This window comes from Chionomys nivalis, chromosome 1, assembly GCF_950005125.1.
Source record: "Chionomys nivalis chromosome 1, mChiNiv1.1, whole genome shotgun sequence".
NCBI classification, from domain to species: Eukaryota; Metazoa; Chordata; class Mammalia; order Rodentia; family Cricetidae; genus Chionomys; species Chionomys nivalis.
Window position 1 is genome coordinate 81,282,495 of NC_080086.1, and position 17,076 is coordinate 81,299,570.

The window sequence follows — 17,076 nt, forward strand, 5'->3', positions numbered from 1 at the left end:
TTTACCACTGCTACATGATGGTTGTGGTGCCAGTGCTTTTGTTTGACCCTGAGATGTAGAAGCTGTAGCAGCAGCAATACCCAGGCAGTCAGGTGACCACGGAATAAACCCCACAAATTTATATTATGAACAAAGCTACATGGAACAGTCTATAATTTGTTATAAAACTGTGGAACAGTTTTTTATTGGATGAACTTGTCATAATATTGCCAACTATAAGTGCTTATCATATATGTCAGGACATATAATTTTTATCTGCACTGTAAACTACAAACACTGTGACCACATAATTTAGAGTAACCAATGTCATTGGATGTAAATTCATCAGTTTCTTAACATATCCATACCACCTAGTCTTTCTGACATCTCTCTTGTGTCTATAATCATTTTTCTCTTGTGTCTATCATTATTTTCACTCCCAGAGTAGCTGTCTTTCTCATTCTGCCCTATTACTATAGAGTGGTTTTTGTTTTTGCTTTTTGTTTTTTATTTTTTCCACAGACAAAATTCTTCCCAGTTAACTCCTCATAACTCTCACACTAAGTCCACCATATACCTACCCACAATAAGCACAGGTTCTAGGCACTAGTATGGCTATAACTCCCCAAGTAGAACTGTCATCTTCACTTCTATAAGTTCGCTCCCCACATAGTTTGTGCCCCTCTTCCTGAGACCTAAACTAAGATACATACTCTTTTATTATCTGTAATAGATATGGTGCCTAGGGCATTTACAAGTTAGGAAACACTGTACATTCAGGGACATGAATCATTGTAGTTGAGGAAAAGTCATATTCTTTAAAGACAAAAATCTGCATCTAAAAGGGATAGACATCAAATGTAATAATCTGAAGCATTACAGTAACATTGGACATAGATATAATCCCAGACTTATTTAGAAAGTGAGTTCATATACACAGATGAAAGTGTGAAAAACCCATCCATGACATGGTGTGTCCTTGATGGAAATATTTTTGACTAACTGATTTGTGATAATAGAGTAGGTAAGATTGTATACAAAAAAAGTTGGTTTTGTTATGTGATTTCCTGTTCTTCCTTAAAAGCTGTCTGTCAGTATTATCCTATTACTCTTCCTGGTAATCATTGTGAACAAAAAGCTGCATAGTTGCTCATAAAGTACAGTCCTAATAGATAAAACTACAAAAAGCTTCTACAACTAAGGGCCAGGGAACATTTTGGTAAAGGTAGCATAAAAATTGTGAAAGCCAAGGATCAAGGAATTTGCTGTGAGATTGTGTCTCCTAGCAACATCAGAAGCTCTACTTGTAAGGTCTCACCAATATTACAGCTAATATGTGAGGTGAATAATGAGGACATCAACAAATATGTGAAACAGGATAGGGGAAAGCCCAAAAACCCTCATTTCTAGACAAAATACTATATACTGAATAAAGCTGGGAGTGGTAGAGGTACTCAGGGAAGAGCAACTGATCAGCCCCAAAGCTATACATCCAAGAAACACATTACATGGCTTCAACAGTTTATGTTTAGGAATATATGTGTACCTATAAATATATATATGCATCCAATAAAATAAAAAAGAGGCCAAAAATTGGAATGAGTCTAAAGAGGGATATTTGAGGAGTAAATGTTTGAGGGAGGAAAGGGGAGATATATTGTAATTAAACTGCAATAAAACAAAAAAAACAGGAAAACAATAGAAGCTGCATAATCTCAATTATATCTGCAGTGACCTACTAAGGGACCTGTAACCATTTGTGTGCTCTCTAAAACTGTTCTATATCTGACATTTCCTGCCCTAGAGGAAAACATAATAAGGAAATTCTACATCGAACATGACACAAATCATGATAAAGTGCCACTTGTAGACTGGTGTTATTTTCTGTCCACAGAGGAGTGCATTTCCTACAAATTTGTCTGTAGTGCCTCTCTGATCTGAGACACAGGAGGATCACAGGGCTATAGTGAGTATCCTGGTCAGTCATGAAATTGTGCTTAAACTTTGAAGATTTGTATATTCTCAGAGGACAGCCCACTGCCCTAAGGCCTTCTTCATAGTCAGTTCATACCCTGTGCTGGAGTCAGCTGCACACAGGTTACAGCACAAACAAGAGGATTTTGCACTCTGCCCCTTGGGTTGCTACTGTTCTGACATACAGGTAGAGATGAAAGCATTGGGAACTTACCTGTTGCTCTTCTAACAAAATAAATTGTATGGGAGTTTGTTTTCAATTTTTCAATCTCAGATACCAGAGGTAACATCTAGATAACCCAGTCCCAGTCTCCCTGTATGCATCTCTGGGAAACAGTGTCACAATCATGTGCAGAACAAGTCAGAGCATTGGTAATTGGTTAACACGGTATCAACAGAAACCAGGGAAATTTCCTAAGGTCCAGTTTGGAGGATGGGATCCCATTCAAGTTCAGTGGTAGAGGATCTGGAAAACAGCCTTTTCTCAAGATCAGCAGTCTCCAGTCTGAGGATATCACAACTTATTGCTGTCATCAGTATTACAGTACTCCACCCACAGTGATTCAAGTCATGACATAAACCATCCAGGGAAGCGGAAGTGAGATTACTGGTTGCCCCAATTGCTCCTCCAGCTGCTGAGACTCTTTCCCTTGTTATGTTTTTGTATAGGGATTAAATAAACTTTTTTCCTAAATCTCTAAATTCTCTAAATAAATGTTTTCCTAAATTTCCCCCAGCCCTAACAATAAATTCATGGGAATGGTTCTCTTGAGTCACAAGAAATATTAACTTCTCCTGAGTTGTAGGCATGGCAACAGCTGAGATTTATTCTCTTTTTTTCTTTTTTTTTTATTGAAAAAAAAATTTCCGCCTCCTCCCCACCTCCCATTTCCCTCCCCCTCCTCCCGCCCCTCTCCCCCTCCCCCCACTCCTCTTCTCCTCCCTCTCCAGTCCCAAGAGCAATCAGGGTTCCCTGCCCTGTGGAAAGTCCAAGGTCCTCCCCCCTCCATCCAGGTCTAGGAAGTTGAACATCCAAACTGTCTAGGCTCCCACAAAGCCAGAACATGAAGTAGGATCAAAACCCCGTGCCATTGTCCTTGGCCTCTCATCAGCTCTCATTGTCCGCCATGTTCAGAGAGTCTGGTTTTATCCCATGCTTTTTCAGTCACAGTCCAGCTGGCCTTGGTGAGCTCCCAATAGATCAGACCCACTGTCTCAGTGGGTGGGTGCACCCCTTGTGGTCCTGACTTCCTTGCTCATGTTCTCCCTCCTTCTGCTCCTCGTTAGGACTTTGGGAGCTCAGTCCAGTGCTCCAGTGTGGGTCTCTGTCTCTATCTCCATCCATCGCCACTATAATTTGTGATCCTAAAGAAGCGAAATAAGACGGTGAACCCAAGGAAAAACATATAGTTATCCTCCTGGCTATGGGAAGTAGACAAGATTGCCAGGCAAAAAATTGGAATCTTGGGGGTGGGGTGGGATGGGGGTAAGGGGAGATGAGGAGAGAAAAGTGTGAAGGAGAGGATGGGGGGAATTTGGGGAAACGGGATGATTGAGGATAAAGGAAGGTTGGATAGGGGAGCAGGGAAGCATATATCTTAGTTAAGGGAGCCACCTAAGGGTTAGCAAGAGACTTGAACCTGGAGTGGCTACCAGGTGCCCAGGGCAATGTCCCCAGTTAGTTCCTTGGGCAGCTGAGGATAGGGAACCTGAAATGACCCTATTCTATAGCCATACTGATGAGATTTATTCTTAGGTTTGCTCTTTTCATAGTGTCCCAGATTTCCTGGATGTTTCGTATTAAGACTTTGATGGATTCAACATTTTCTTTGACCAATGAATCTATTACCTCTATAGTATCTTCAACACCCGAGATTCTCTCTTTCATCTCTTTCATTCTGTTGGCTACACTTGCATCTGTAGTCCCCATCCATTTACCCAGATTCTCCATTTCCAGAATTCCCTCGGTTTGTGTTTTATTTCTGTAACATGAGGACCTGCTTGTTGGGGTTTCTGTCCTGCCCAGTTCCCACATCTGGTAAATCCCAAAGAAAATCACACAGAGGTCTACATAAATTATAAACTGATTGGCCCATTATCTCAGGCTTTGTATTAGCTCTTATAACTTATATTAGCCCATTATTTTAGTATAGCCATGTTAGCCACATGGCTCAGTACCTTTTTCAGCAGGGCAGGTTACATCTTCCTTCTTTGGTGTCTGGACAGGACTGGGAGGAATGGGCTTCCTCCTTCCCAGAATTCTCCTGTTCTCATTGACCCACCTCTACTTCCCGTCTGGTTGTCCAGCCTATACTTCCTGCCTGGCTACTGGCCAAGCAGCATTTATTTAAAATAATTGACAGAATAAAGAATTGTTCCACACCATATTTGCTCTACTTCCGTTTTCAAGTCTTAAATTGTTTGTACCCTTTGTTTCACCTGTTTGAATGTTTTTTCTTTGTTTTCTTGTATTTCTTTAAGAGATTTATTGATTTCTTCACATTTTTTGTTTGCCTTTTTCTCCATTTCTTTAAGGAAACGTTTCATTTTCTCCTTAAATGTCTCCATCATTATCCTAAAGTTACATTTAAAATTGTTTTCTTCTGCTTCTTCTGGGTTAGGATGATCAAGACTTCCTGTTATTTGACCATGGCTTTTGGTGTTATCATATTGCTTTTTGCTGAATAAATTATTTCATTGATACCTACCCATCTCTTCCTCCAATTGGTGTTGGCAGTGTCTTTGACTCTTAGTCCAATTCTTGCAATTGCTCTCTGTGTCTTAGGGAACTGTTATTTGTCTGCTCTGTATTGTCACTGTCTGTGCCTCAGGGAGTCACGGAGATCACTCTTGGCTTGCTGTCTTGGTCCATTCTCTTGGTCTGCTCTGTGCAGTCACAGCCTGAGCTTCAGAGATCTCCTGAGGTCACAGGATTTGCATGCAGGGTGGGAATTTTAACTTACAAGGTTTGATCAATGGGATGGGTTGTTGGAGTAGCCTACATGCAGGTGGTTTACCTGTTGGCTGGCTAGAAAATCTGAGGCAGGTATAGGACATTCTCAGGCTTTTGCCCTGGAAACAAGGGCCTAGAGAGTGGAGTGTCCAGCTGAAGTGGAGTGTCCAGCTGAGAGCATGATCACTCACCTCTTGATCCACCCTGTGCAGTCACAGCCTTTGCTTCAGAGTTCCTCTGAGGTTGCAATGTATAGGAGCAATTGGGGGTGGAGTGGGACTTAACAGTTTACAGGTTCCCATCGATGGGGTGGGGAAGTTGGAGCAGCCTACCTGCAGGAAGCTTGCTTACTTGCTGGCTAGAGAAGTTGAGGCAGGTGGAGCAGTGGCCCGTGGTTTTGCCACAGAACTGAGAGCCTAGAGTATGGATGGCATGTCCAGGTGGGTGGGTGATCACTCACCTCTTGTTCTGCTCTATACAGTTGTAGCCAGTGCTTATGGGGGATAGGAATATTTGGGGGTAGAGTTGGACTTGTAGGTTACAGAGTCCAATCAATGGAATGGGAGTCTTGGTGCACCCTACATGCAGGAAGCTTGCCTCTGGTTGCACCTTTATTTCAAATGTTAAGCTGGCATATCTAGGACCAATTTAGTGACCCTCCCTGTTTTCTCCACCCCAACCACCATGGTGGAGATATGTTCACTACCTCTGTGAGCCATGTTCCAGGGACACAGTGGGTCTATTTGGCCATTAAGCAATTTGTAACACACTGCTCACAAACCTCATTTAAGTTCTCTGCAGCAAGAACTCTCGAAAGAATCAGAACCTGTGTTGCCAGCACAAATCAAAGTTTTTGCTGCTAATGCTGAGTCAGAAAGCCTCTTAAAGGAGCCATGCCTTGTTGAAATAAGAGCGGCGGGGCTGCGTCCCTGGCACCGGGCCGCCCGCATAGCTAGCTTATGCCCCAAAATAATTTCACCGGAATTGTATTGTTTTAATCACTGCCTGGCCCATTAGTTCCAGCCTCTTATTGGCTAGCTCTTACATATTGATCTAACCCATTTCTAATATTCTGTGTAGCACCATGAGCTGGCTTACCAGGGAAGATCTTAACCTGAGTCTGTCTGGAGTGGGAGAATCATGGCGACTCCCTGACTCAAATTCTTTCTCCCAGCATTCTGTTCTGTCTACTCCACCCACCTAAGGGTTGGCCTATCAAATGGGCCTAGCAATGAAAGCAACAGATTATAAAGAAATCACTCCCACATCAATGCCTCTGCTTACCACTAGCAACTAGAGCCCACCTGAGAAAATGCTACTACCAAGAAGTTGTATTTAACTCTGTTCTTTTGTCTCTAGAATTCTTTTCCAAGTTTTTATGTGAATGCAGTTTCCCCACATTAGTGCCACTTTGTAAACGGAGACTGTTCTTTCATTTCCCAGAAGCCCAGACCCAAATAATCAAGCAGAAACAATATTAATTACAACACTGCTTGGTCAATAGGTTAGGCATATTGCTTCCTAGTCCTTATATCAAATTAACCCATTTCTATTCATCTGTGTATTGCCATGAGACTGTGGCTTATTGGGCAATGTTCTGCTATATCTCCTTTGGCAGTTACATTTCATCTCTTTGATCCTGCCGACTCTCTCTATATATCTCTGTTTAGATTTCTTGCCTGGTTTTACTCTGTTAAGCTATTGGCCAAAACAGCTTTATGCATTATCCAATAAAATGAGAAAATATAAAGGACATTCCATATCAATCATTTAATTTGTATTTTTAGATTTCCATAAGTTTGGTCCATAACTACAATTGTTAGAAGAAGGAAGAGTGCAACAGGCATATTGACATGGTCTTGGAGCAGTAGCTAAGAGCTTATCTTTCTATCTGAATGTGCAAGGCATAGAGTCAAAGAGACCTAACTGGGAAAGTTACAACAATTTCACCAAGCTGCATGCATACCAGTCTCCAACAACACAATAAGGTCTTTCCAATCTATGACTTCATGAGAGACTCTAGCATAGTCAAATCCACAAAAAGATATATAATTAAGTAGGGGTCATCAAATAATTAAGACTAAAACTGACTTTGTGCAGCAAACAGTGTCCTTAAAATAACACTTTATGAAAATCTTTATGTCTATTATTTTATGCATATGAATTGTCTATCATGCATATGAATGCAAACAGATATATCACTAGAAAAGAATATGTGCATTCAACAAATCTAAACAAGAAAAACAGAAAATCATACATATTGGACCCCTCAACAACCAATATGTCCTTCTTGTGGATGATGAACAGAGACTCCTAGAATTATCTACTGAGAAAATTTGATGCAGAGACTTTTGTTGTATTGCATTGTATCTGTCCTACAGTTCACTTTAATTCTAACTAAAATTGTTGATTCATTGTTAAACATAGATCACAGTGAGGCTTTCCTCTACTAGAAGAAAGAATTATATCCTTATTTTTCTATTGGCAATGTATCTTTCCAAAAGATTCCTGCTTAGTTAATACAACTGCCCATTTTAATTCTGCTCTTAGACCCAAGGAAGTTTCTTTTTAATGAAACTTGCTTAGTATACCTCAAAGGTTGCACATGCATAATATAAATACTCCCTCAAGCATCAAGATTCTTAAAATTCCATGATAGCAACTACAACTTGCTTCTTATTTCTAATGTTCAGGAACAAAACTATTGTACCTAAAGACTCAGATGGTTGCTTCTCGTGGTGTAGTCAGGGTCATGGTTCCATTATCCCTGGAAGTGGTGTTCACAGAGGTTGCTCAGCACTCTAGGGGATTGCTCTGAAATCTGGGTGTCATTTAGACCTGCTCTGACAGACATTGTTTGCTTGGGGCTGCTCTTGCTGTCATTGATGCCTTGGGACTGCTCTGGCAGAGGTGGCTAGTTCAGGTCTGCTCCCTCAGAGGTTGCTGAATTACGCCCAGTCCTACAGAGGTCTCTGGCTCAGGGATCCTCTCTCAGCAAGGACTCTGTTGTACCTGCTTCCATGAAGATCATTGCCTCAAGCCTGCTCCCACTGACGTCACTGGCTCTTCTCCTGCAGAGATCACTGGATCAGGCCTGTTGCCACAGATGTCCCCTTCTTGGTCCTGTTCCTGAGTAGGTCTCTGACTTGGTCCTGGACTCTAGAAGGCCCCTGACTCATGCTGGGTCCCACAGAGGTCTCTGGCTTAGGCCTGCTCCTTCAGCAGTCACTCCCCTGTACTTGCTCCTATAGAGGAGGTACTGCTCTGGTCTCGGGCCTGCTCCAGCAGAGGTCACTGGCTTAGGTCAAGGGCATGGCTACTGCTCTGGCAGGATTCCATCAGACTGATTAGTGGAGTGGGCGAGGGGTTGGGGTTCTTCCAGCTGTTGCATTTACATGACTTCTCTGCCTCTACCAATGCTCAGATTGAAGAGGCAATCCTCAAACTCACAAACTTCAAAATATCTTGTTTCCTTTTTTATTGGCTGTAGATTGCTGCTTAGCACTCCAAATAATTTACCAAGTTGAAAATAAGAGCATAGGAAAAAATCATGTCAGTTTATGAGTCTGAAAGAAAATATTTCACTTGATACACCTGGCATCCTAATCTCCACCCTGGTCTCAAATTAACATTATAGAAAGTGAAAGATTAGCAAGACATAATATTTTATGAGTTACTGCTAAGTTTCTTTTGTCTATCTTTTCTTTCTTAACTGTTGATAATAGTATGAATCTATGCAAAGAGCTTGGTAGATGTGGTCCCATTGAGGTTCAGTGGCAGTGGATAAGGCACACAATATTTTCGCAAAATCAGCAGCCTCCAACCGGAAGGCATGGCAAGTTATTACTGTCATCATGTGGTAGTACTCCATCCATATTTATTCACTTTTGGGATTTTCTTTAGAATAAGTGTATCTATATAGATATAGTCCGGTATTATATCATTTCTATCCTTTCCTCTCCCACTTCACTTACCTCTATATCCTTCTACCACATCCTTTAAATTCTTTTTTTTTTTTTTTTGGTTTTTCGAGACAGGGTTTCTCTGTAGCTTTGGTTCCTATCCTGGAACTAGCTCTTGTAGACCAGGCTGGCCTTGAACTCACAGAGATCCGCCTGCCTCTGCCTCCCGAGTGCTGGGATTAAAGGCGTGCGCCACCACCGCCCGGCTATCCTTTAAATTCTTGATTTCTTCAACTATTATTGTTGAAACCCAACCTCCAACACATACACAGAAGGAGAAAGAGGAGTGAGGGAGGGAGAGACACAAAAAGAAAGATGATAGAGACATTCACATATAGTTCCTGCTGAGTCCATTACAACTTTTTTATACTCATATGTGTTTAGAGGTGACCACATTGAAATGGATACTTACTGTATGATCTTTTCCTGGAGAAAAGTGACTTTCTCTTTATTAGCAGTCATTAATTGCCTTTAGCTCTTTATGTAGAAGATTTCCCTCACCCACACTACCCTGTCAACTGGTGATGCTGTTGTGTTGGTTTGTTTAGGCAAAGGTAAAAATGAAAAAATGAGGTAAGGATGAAGAATTTAACTGTTATTGGGGTAAAAAACGTGTAAATAGGAAATTGAAAAAGGAAAAGAAGAAAAAATAAATGTCAAAGAGACTCCCAAAATATGTAACATACTCTGCTAGGGTTCCATGAGAGCATGGAGAAGAAGAAAAACAGAAAAATGACCACAAGGTCCAAGTACTGTCCTTGATGATCATAAACTTGATCATAGCTCTTCTAAAACCCCTCCTTCTTAATAGGTCTTCCTAGAGACCTGAAGGACAGAGGCACAGCCATATGATTTAGTCCTTGCCAAATGTGAGACCTTGCTACATCTCTGAGTTCCTTCTTCTCCACAGTCAGGCCATACTGACAATCCCACATTATGATTTTGATGAAACTAAAAAGATTACAGGTATACCATATGTGGCTGACTAAAAGTAAATTCATATAAATGACTTTGTTTCACTGTATTCATTTCATGTCCTTTTATCATTATTTTCAAGCTAGAATATAAACAAGAATACTAACATAATTAAAAGTTGTTTTCTAATGAAACCTCAATATTCTGTATCTTCATTGGAACCAACATAATTTTCCACCAACAGAAGAATGGATTGTAAAAATTTGATGTACATATGAATACTATCTAGCTTAAACAAAAAATGGAATCACAAAATTTTATGAAAATGGATCAACTTAGACTATATCATATTAAGGGAAATCACATGACTACAGAGAGAAAAATTTCACATTCTTTTTATTATTGGGACTATAGATGATAATATATGTATTTATGTAAACAAGTCTACTAGTATGCACAGTATCATATGTAGGTGAGAAAACAAGAAAGGATAATTTCAGGGGATGAGGGAAAACTGAATTCAGGTAATGGACATAAGTCATGAAAGATTATATAAAGCTAATTGCCTAGTTCTAATTCCATTACAGATTTCTCACTTTTGGTAGAGGAATAATGTTTACAAACACTGCTGTAGCTGTAGATATTTTTGATATAAATAACTTTGCAATTGGTGAATATTTTGCAGTTTTATTTATAATAAAGTTCATCAAAACATACATATGAAAACGTTTTTCTGGACATACTTTAGGAGAACAATAGTTGCATTTCCTAAACTATGACTGTTATGATCACTATAGATAATGTAAGTTTCTTTTCAAACAGAACTTCCTAATGTGCAGTGGACTTACCATCTCTTGTTTCAACATGGATCACCGTAAGTAAAATGAGAGTTGCATCCCCATTTTTTGATCACTAATTTATATTTTAGCTCTCACTACACATTTCTCAGTGGCCACATTACTCCACCATTTCCCCCCATGCTCACAAGTACATTCTTCATACCTGTGCTAAATCTATTAGTCAGAAGCTTGTGATTGAACGTATCGACCAACTGGTTAACCAGCCTACATCAGTTAAGAGTTCAAGTCATGACACACCACTAAGAACATAAAACAGGAAAGTCAAGCTCTTTCTGCATGCACACTGTATTTTACATCTCTGTCTCCCTCTCCTCCTTCCTTGCTTCGTTCCCATCTATCCTTTCCTTTCACACCTATCCAATTATTCTATCTATCTATCTATCTATCTATCTATCTATCTATCTATCTATCTACTTGCCTTGTCTTTCCACTTTCCTTCCTCTCCCTCCTTCTGCTACTTTCACTTTCCTTTACCAAAAACAGTATCAAAATCACTTCACTTCTTGTAGACCAGGCTGGTCTCGAACTCCCAGAGATCCGCCTGCCTCTACCTCCCAAGTGCTGGGATTAAAGGCGTGCGCCACCACCGCCCGGCATCACTTCACTTCTAAAAAGAATTCACAGCAAGCATATGATGGTCAGAAGCCTCCTGTGGGAAGATAGTCATGGATTTACATGAAAACCAGCTCTGTCCTCATCCTCATCCAAGTACATAGCCACAGAAAGGTGTTAATAATCTAGACATTAGCACTATCTATACAGGTCATTCATGGTCTATTAAAACCTCTCAGTCTGTCTAAAATATTTTCTAATTTTTCGAGATTTTCATATCTTTATACACTATAGTTTCAACAAAGTGATGTATGGTAGTAATGAACCTCCCCTTATTTTGTATACTTTAAAACTGTCTCTGGATATTTCAGAATTCTGCATCTCATAACTTCAAGGTATAAATGATTGTTCCCTAAAGTAACAAGAAATCAACTGTTTTTCCCATTTTAAACATTTATACTTACCACTTTACCTAAATTCTATGCTCAAAACACTCAAATTAAAATATAAGTTAAATTACTAAACACATAGCTATGTAAAATATCTTTAATCAGAGACTGATTTCCCATTTCCCAGCCACCAAGATACAAATAATCACAATAAAGCTATATTCATTGCAACACTGTTTGGCCAATGGATCTAGTGTATTCCTAGCTACCTCTTATGTCTTAAATTAACCCATTTCTGTTAATCTGTATATCACAACAAGGCCATGGCATTACCTCATTTTCTACATGTCCTGTTTGCTTGGCAGATGGCAGGCCTTTTTTTTTTCTTTGATAGCATGAATCTGCCTTATTTGCCATGCTCTATTCTGCCCTGCCATAGGCCAAAGCAGCTTCTTTATTTACCAATGATAACAAATTGCATTTACAGTATACAAAGGGGAATCTCATATCATCTCCCCATTTCTGTCTAAATAAAAAGGAAGGTCTTAAGTTTAATATTGTAAAATTATTTATAACAAAACAGGTATCAAGAAAGACAATGACAATTCTTTGTGAGTCTAAAGTTTAATATCTAATTTATCATAACTAAGGAAAACTATCAGTGTAACTCTCCGTCTTCAACTCCATCAAAGACCATAGAAGAATATAATATACCAAAGTAAATAGGAAATTCACTGTAAGCAACTTCCAAAACTATAGAATTGACAGAGACATCTTGCTACCTGGACAGTAATCCAAAGTTCTCTAATATTGCAGCATCCATCTTCAGCCTATAGATTTATAGTATCCAGAAGACTTTTCCATGAAACCAGAAATTTGAAGACCTTTTCAGCCATGAATAAAAAAGTTCATATGTTGATCACTTCTGTGTCATGCAGAATGTCCAGCAGTTTCCTCTGTGAAGCAGGAACCATGAATAATCATCTCATCTTTTGGAAAGTTTAACAGTCCCTTTTCTGTGGGTCCTGCATGTCCAGTAAGTACAGCACACCATCAAGCAGACCAGGCAAGAACAGTAGTTTCTTGTCCAAATGACAAGCCTTGTCCCATTGAAGGCAAATTCCATATTTGATCAATGCCCATCAACATCTCTGAAGTAATTGGTGCTGCCTGAAGCAGACTTGCCTCACTGTTGAGAAATATCTATGTTCTTAAAACATTTTAAATGCCATATTCTATATGTCTTTGAAGTAATGAAGATTATCTAACTGAAATATATCTCTGTATATCTAGAAAAGCTAACTAACATGACTATATGTTTGATTATAATAGATTGTTGTCTATTAATCTGCATTTATTAACTGTACATTACATTTTAAAATGAGCTGGACAAATACAATACCTTAAGAACAGAAGTACATATATACAGTATAACAAAATCAAACTTAAAAATTATCAATAGACCAAGACCCATACTGATACAAAGTATTCATCTTTTTTTTTTTTTTTGAGACAGGGTTTCTTTGTGGCTTTGGAGCCTGTCCTGGAACTAGCTCTGTAGACCAGGCTGGTCTTGAACTAACAGAGATCCGCCTGCCTCTGCCTCCCAAGTGCTGGGATTAAAGGCGTGCGCCACCATCGCCCGGCTTAAAGTATTCATCTTTATATTACATGACTCTTTCTTTTTTAGAAATTGACTGTGACCATTCATTTTTATAATCAACCCCCTTTAAATGAAAACAAACATTTATAAACAATCCTTGGGTTTTGTTCTCTCCAAACTGCTTCCATCTTTTTGTTGGGCAAAGTATTTTGGGCATTCACAGAGATCTTTCAGGGGATTTTGTTCCATCAATTCACACTAGTGTGGAAGGATTTCACAGGATCTCATATTCTGTGAAAACAAAAGCAGACCCTTTTCTCCAAAGCAACATATCCTTAGACCCAATTTTTTTTTTTTTTTTTTTTTTTTTTTTTTTGGTTTTTCGAGACAGGGTTTCTCTGTGGTTTTGGAGGCTGTCCTGGAACTAGCTCTTGTAGACCAGGCTGGTCTCGAACTCAAAGAGATCCGCCTGCCTCTGCCTCCCAAGTGCTGGGATTAAAGGCGTGCGCCACCACCGCCTGGCTTCTTAGACCCAAATTTTAAGTAAAGACAACTTTAAAATTTATAGTTTTGTTTAGCTTAGCAGTACCAAGAATCAAATGTCTCTCTGCAGTTAAAAAAAATTAAAAGAAATCGTGATAATATGAATAATCCAGACTCTGTATATGTTCCATCTTTATGTGGCATTTTTTCTCTACTCCTTTCATCTATAACTATCTGTGTTCTTTTATATTACTTTTACTATCTCTTTAAAGACTTTGTTTTATTTTTTAAAACTGTTTACTTCTTTTTGTAACTGTTTATACTCTTTTTCTTTTCTCTCCCAAGCCTACATACATTTTTTTAAAAACATACTATGACCCAGTCAGAGGTTTATTTTTGTCTCAATCAGTCTTTATTGCTTATTTGTTATAATTTTCTGACTAGGAGCCCTTTTAATATTTCAAGCAGCTTGGTTGAAGCAGCCATAAATGCTGCCTCTACTCTCTCAGCCTTTAAAGATGGCACCAGCTCTGGGACTGCTGGATGGGAGCTATGCTCACCACCTCAACTCTGGGATGCACTGTGCAGCACATAAATCGTTTTTGTCTGAGCAAAAGCTAAATCTGCCATGCAGCACATTGTGCAGTCTAGAAATGTCTCTGTGAATGGCAGTGGGAACCTGCCATGCTCTCCTGCTGTGCACTCATAGCAGACCTGATCCCACTCCCTGAGCAGGCCGGCAGAACTGAGCCACAGGCATGGCCTCAGCTACTTTCCTTCTGACCCTAAGTAGGAACACAAGCACCCTGACCCAAAGTGTGTGGTGGGCATCAGCCTCAAACATCTGGGTACCATTTTGTAGGCAGAGACTGATCTTTCATTACCCAGTCATCCAGAACTGAATAATAACACAGGGAATATATTAATTACAACACTATTTGGCCAATATCTTAGGCATACTTTTAGCTAGCACTTACATTTTGAATTAACACATTTCTATTAATCTATGTATTGCCAGGAGGCTGTGGCTTATCAGAAGGTTTCTGTATCCTTCTACTTTGGCAGATCCATGTTGCTTCTTTGACTCTGTCTACTCTCTCTTGCTGTATCTCTATTCTGATTTCCCACCTGGCTTTACACTGCTAAGAAACTGGCCCAAACATCTTTATTCATTAGCCAATTAACACAACACATATATAAAAGGACAGTCTACATCATGAAGCCCTTTGGCCCTTTCTAAATTTCTAAGTTAAACCAGCCCTATAAATGTGCTGAGCCCTGCTCAGTCCCTGGAGATTTGCATAGCGCAGAGCACAGCCAAACTATCATGATAAATTCTTTGATGACTTCTCTTATCTTGTGCAAGAGTCAAATGTAATCAGGACTCATAATGGCAACGCAGTGTCCTGCTCAGCTCTTGGGGTATGCTGGTATGAATCATAAGAAAGGAAAGACAAAAACAGGGATTTACTTTCAGGACTGTGGTCAGTGCTGTCAAGTTCTTTCTGTGTTCTTTCATGTAATGCAAATAACACAACACAACTGTTCTATGCTTCTATTCTCAAGCATGAGATGTGGAATCCAGATGATTTAGGCACCAACATTCTTGTCTGTAATAACAGTAAGGATTTTGATGAGCATTTATTTTTGTTTTAACAGAAACCAGGGAATGCTCATAAAGAGCTCTTCTATTATGTGTGCACTTTGTAAACTAGGGCTCTAGCAAAGTTCAGTGGCAGTGGATCTCAGACAGATTATATTCTCATTATGAACAACCTGGATCCTGAATATTTTGCTATACGTTTCTGTATAAAATAAAATGAATATCCTTCCATGGTGATGCAACTCAAAACAAAATCCTCCTGGGAATCCAAAATGTGCTGTGAATCCCAGCTGCTCTTCTGTGTGTTTCTGTGTGCTTGGACAATTTATTAAATGTGGTCAGTCTGAAAAGCTTTCTCAGAGATTTGGTAGAAATATCTAGGGTAGATTTTTGCAGCCTAAACATGTTCAGAATCAGATATAACTATGCCTCCTCTTGAATCCTTTAAATACAGATGTGACTGCACCTGAAACATCTGGGTTTGGTCTCAGGTGGTATTCATGTGTCAAAATAGAAGACACTATATATAATGCAAACAAGAACTTTTACTTTGGTAAATTATTTCACTCAGTGTGCTAACTGACTGGAATAAGAGGTAAGTGTGGACACAGAGGTATATACTAGGAAATCTACTGCTTTCTTATAAGACATAATACACATAGCAATAAAAATATAAACTACCTAAACTACATCCCAAGACATGTTCCATAAATCCAAGTAATGATTTTATGATTCTCACCTCCATCCTTGCATCTGTCTGCATGAGGTGGTAGATGTTTTTTTATTGCTCTCAAACTGAACAAAATAACTAGAAATGAATCAAAATCCTTCAAGAAATCAATAACAGTATCTCAGTCAAAGACATATAATTTGATAAAGATATATCATCACCAAATTACCTTACCATTGTATAGATAAAAACATGCACAATAAGACAGTGGTAAACTAATATAACTAAGAATAAATGGATGTGCCAGAGAGTATTTGCAGATGATGTATTCTTATACATAAGAAATTCTTAATAAACAAATCGAAAGCTCTGAAGTCTAATAAAAAAAATTAAGCAACACTTTAGAACACAAACTTAAAAAAGAATTTGCAGCCGTCAATACGATAAATATATTTGGAAAGAATTCCAAGAAACAAATTCATTCACAATTCTCTCCATACTTGCCATGATTAGCTTAGCAGTTACGAGTACTTGTTGCTTTGGCAAATGACACAAGCTCAGTTCCTAGCTACCCACATGGTGTTTCATAATTATCTATAACTCCAGTTCCAAAGAATCTAACAACTACTGACCTGTTTAGGATCAAGGTACACGCATGTTTTACATACAGATATGCAGGAAAACACTAAAACAAATAAAATAACATTTTGAAATTCAAAAAATTTAAATAAAAAGTAATTATGTGGAAATATAAATAGCACAAAAATAAATGATCTGTGTCTTTTACTTTTCTATATCTATGATAAAACATCATGAAGAAGGCAAATAAAAATGAATTTATTGAAACTTATGGTGGCAAATGGTTAGAATGCATGAAAACACAGTGAAGTCATGAAGTCAGGAAACTGGAAACACAAGGGGAAAAAAAAACATCCCAGTAGTAAATTTCCTTCACTTAAGTCACAGCACTTAAGTCTCCCCAAATAGCACTTTGAACTGACCAACAAGTATTCAAATATCTGAGCCTATGGAAGGTATTTTTATTCAAACCACTATAAGCTCTATATGAGTACTTTATAATGCTAAATAAAGAACTTAAAATACCAGGGGATATAAGTACTTCTTATGTTCAA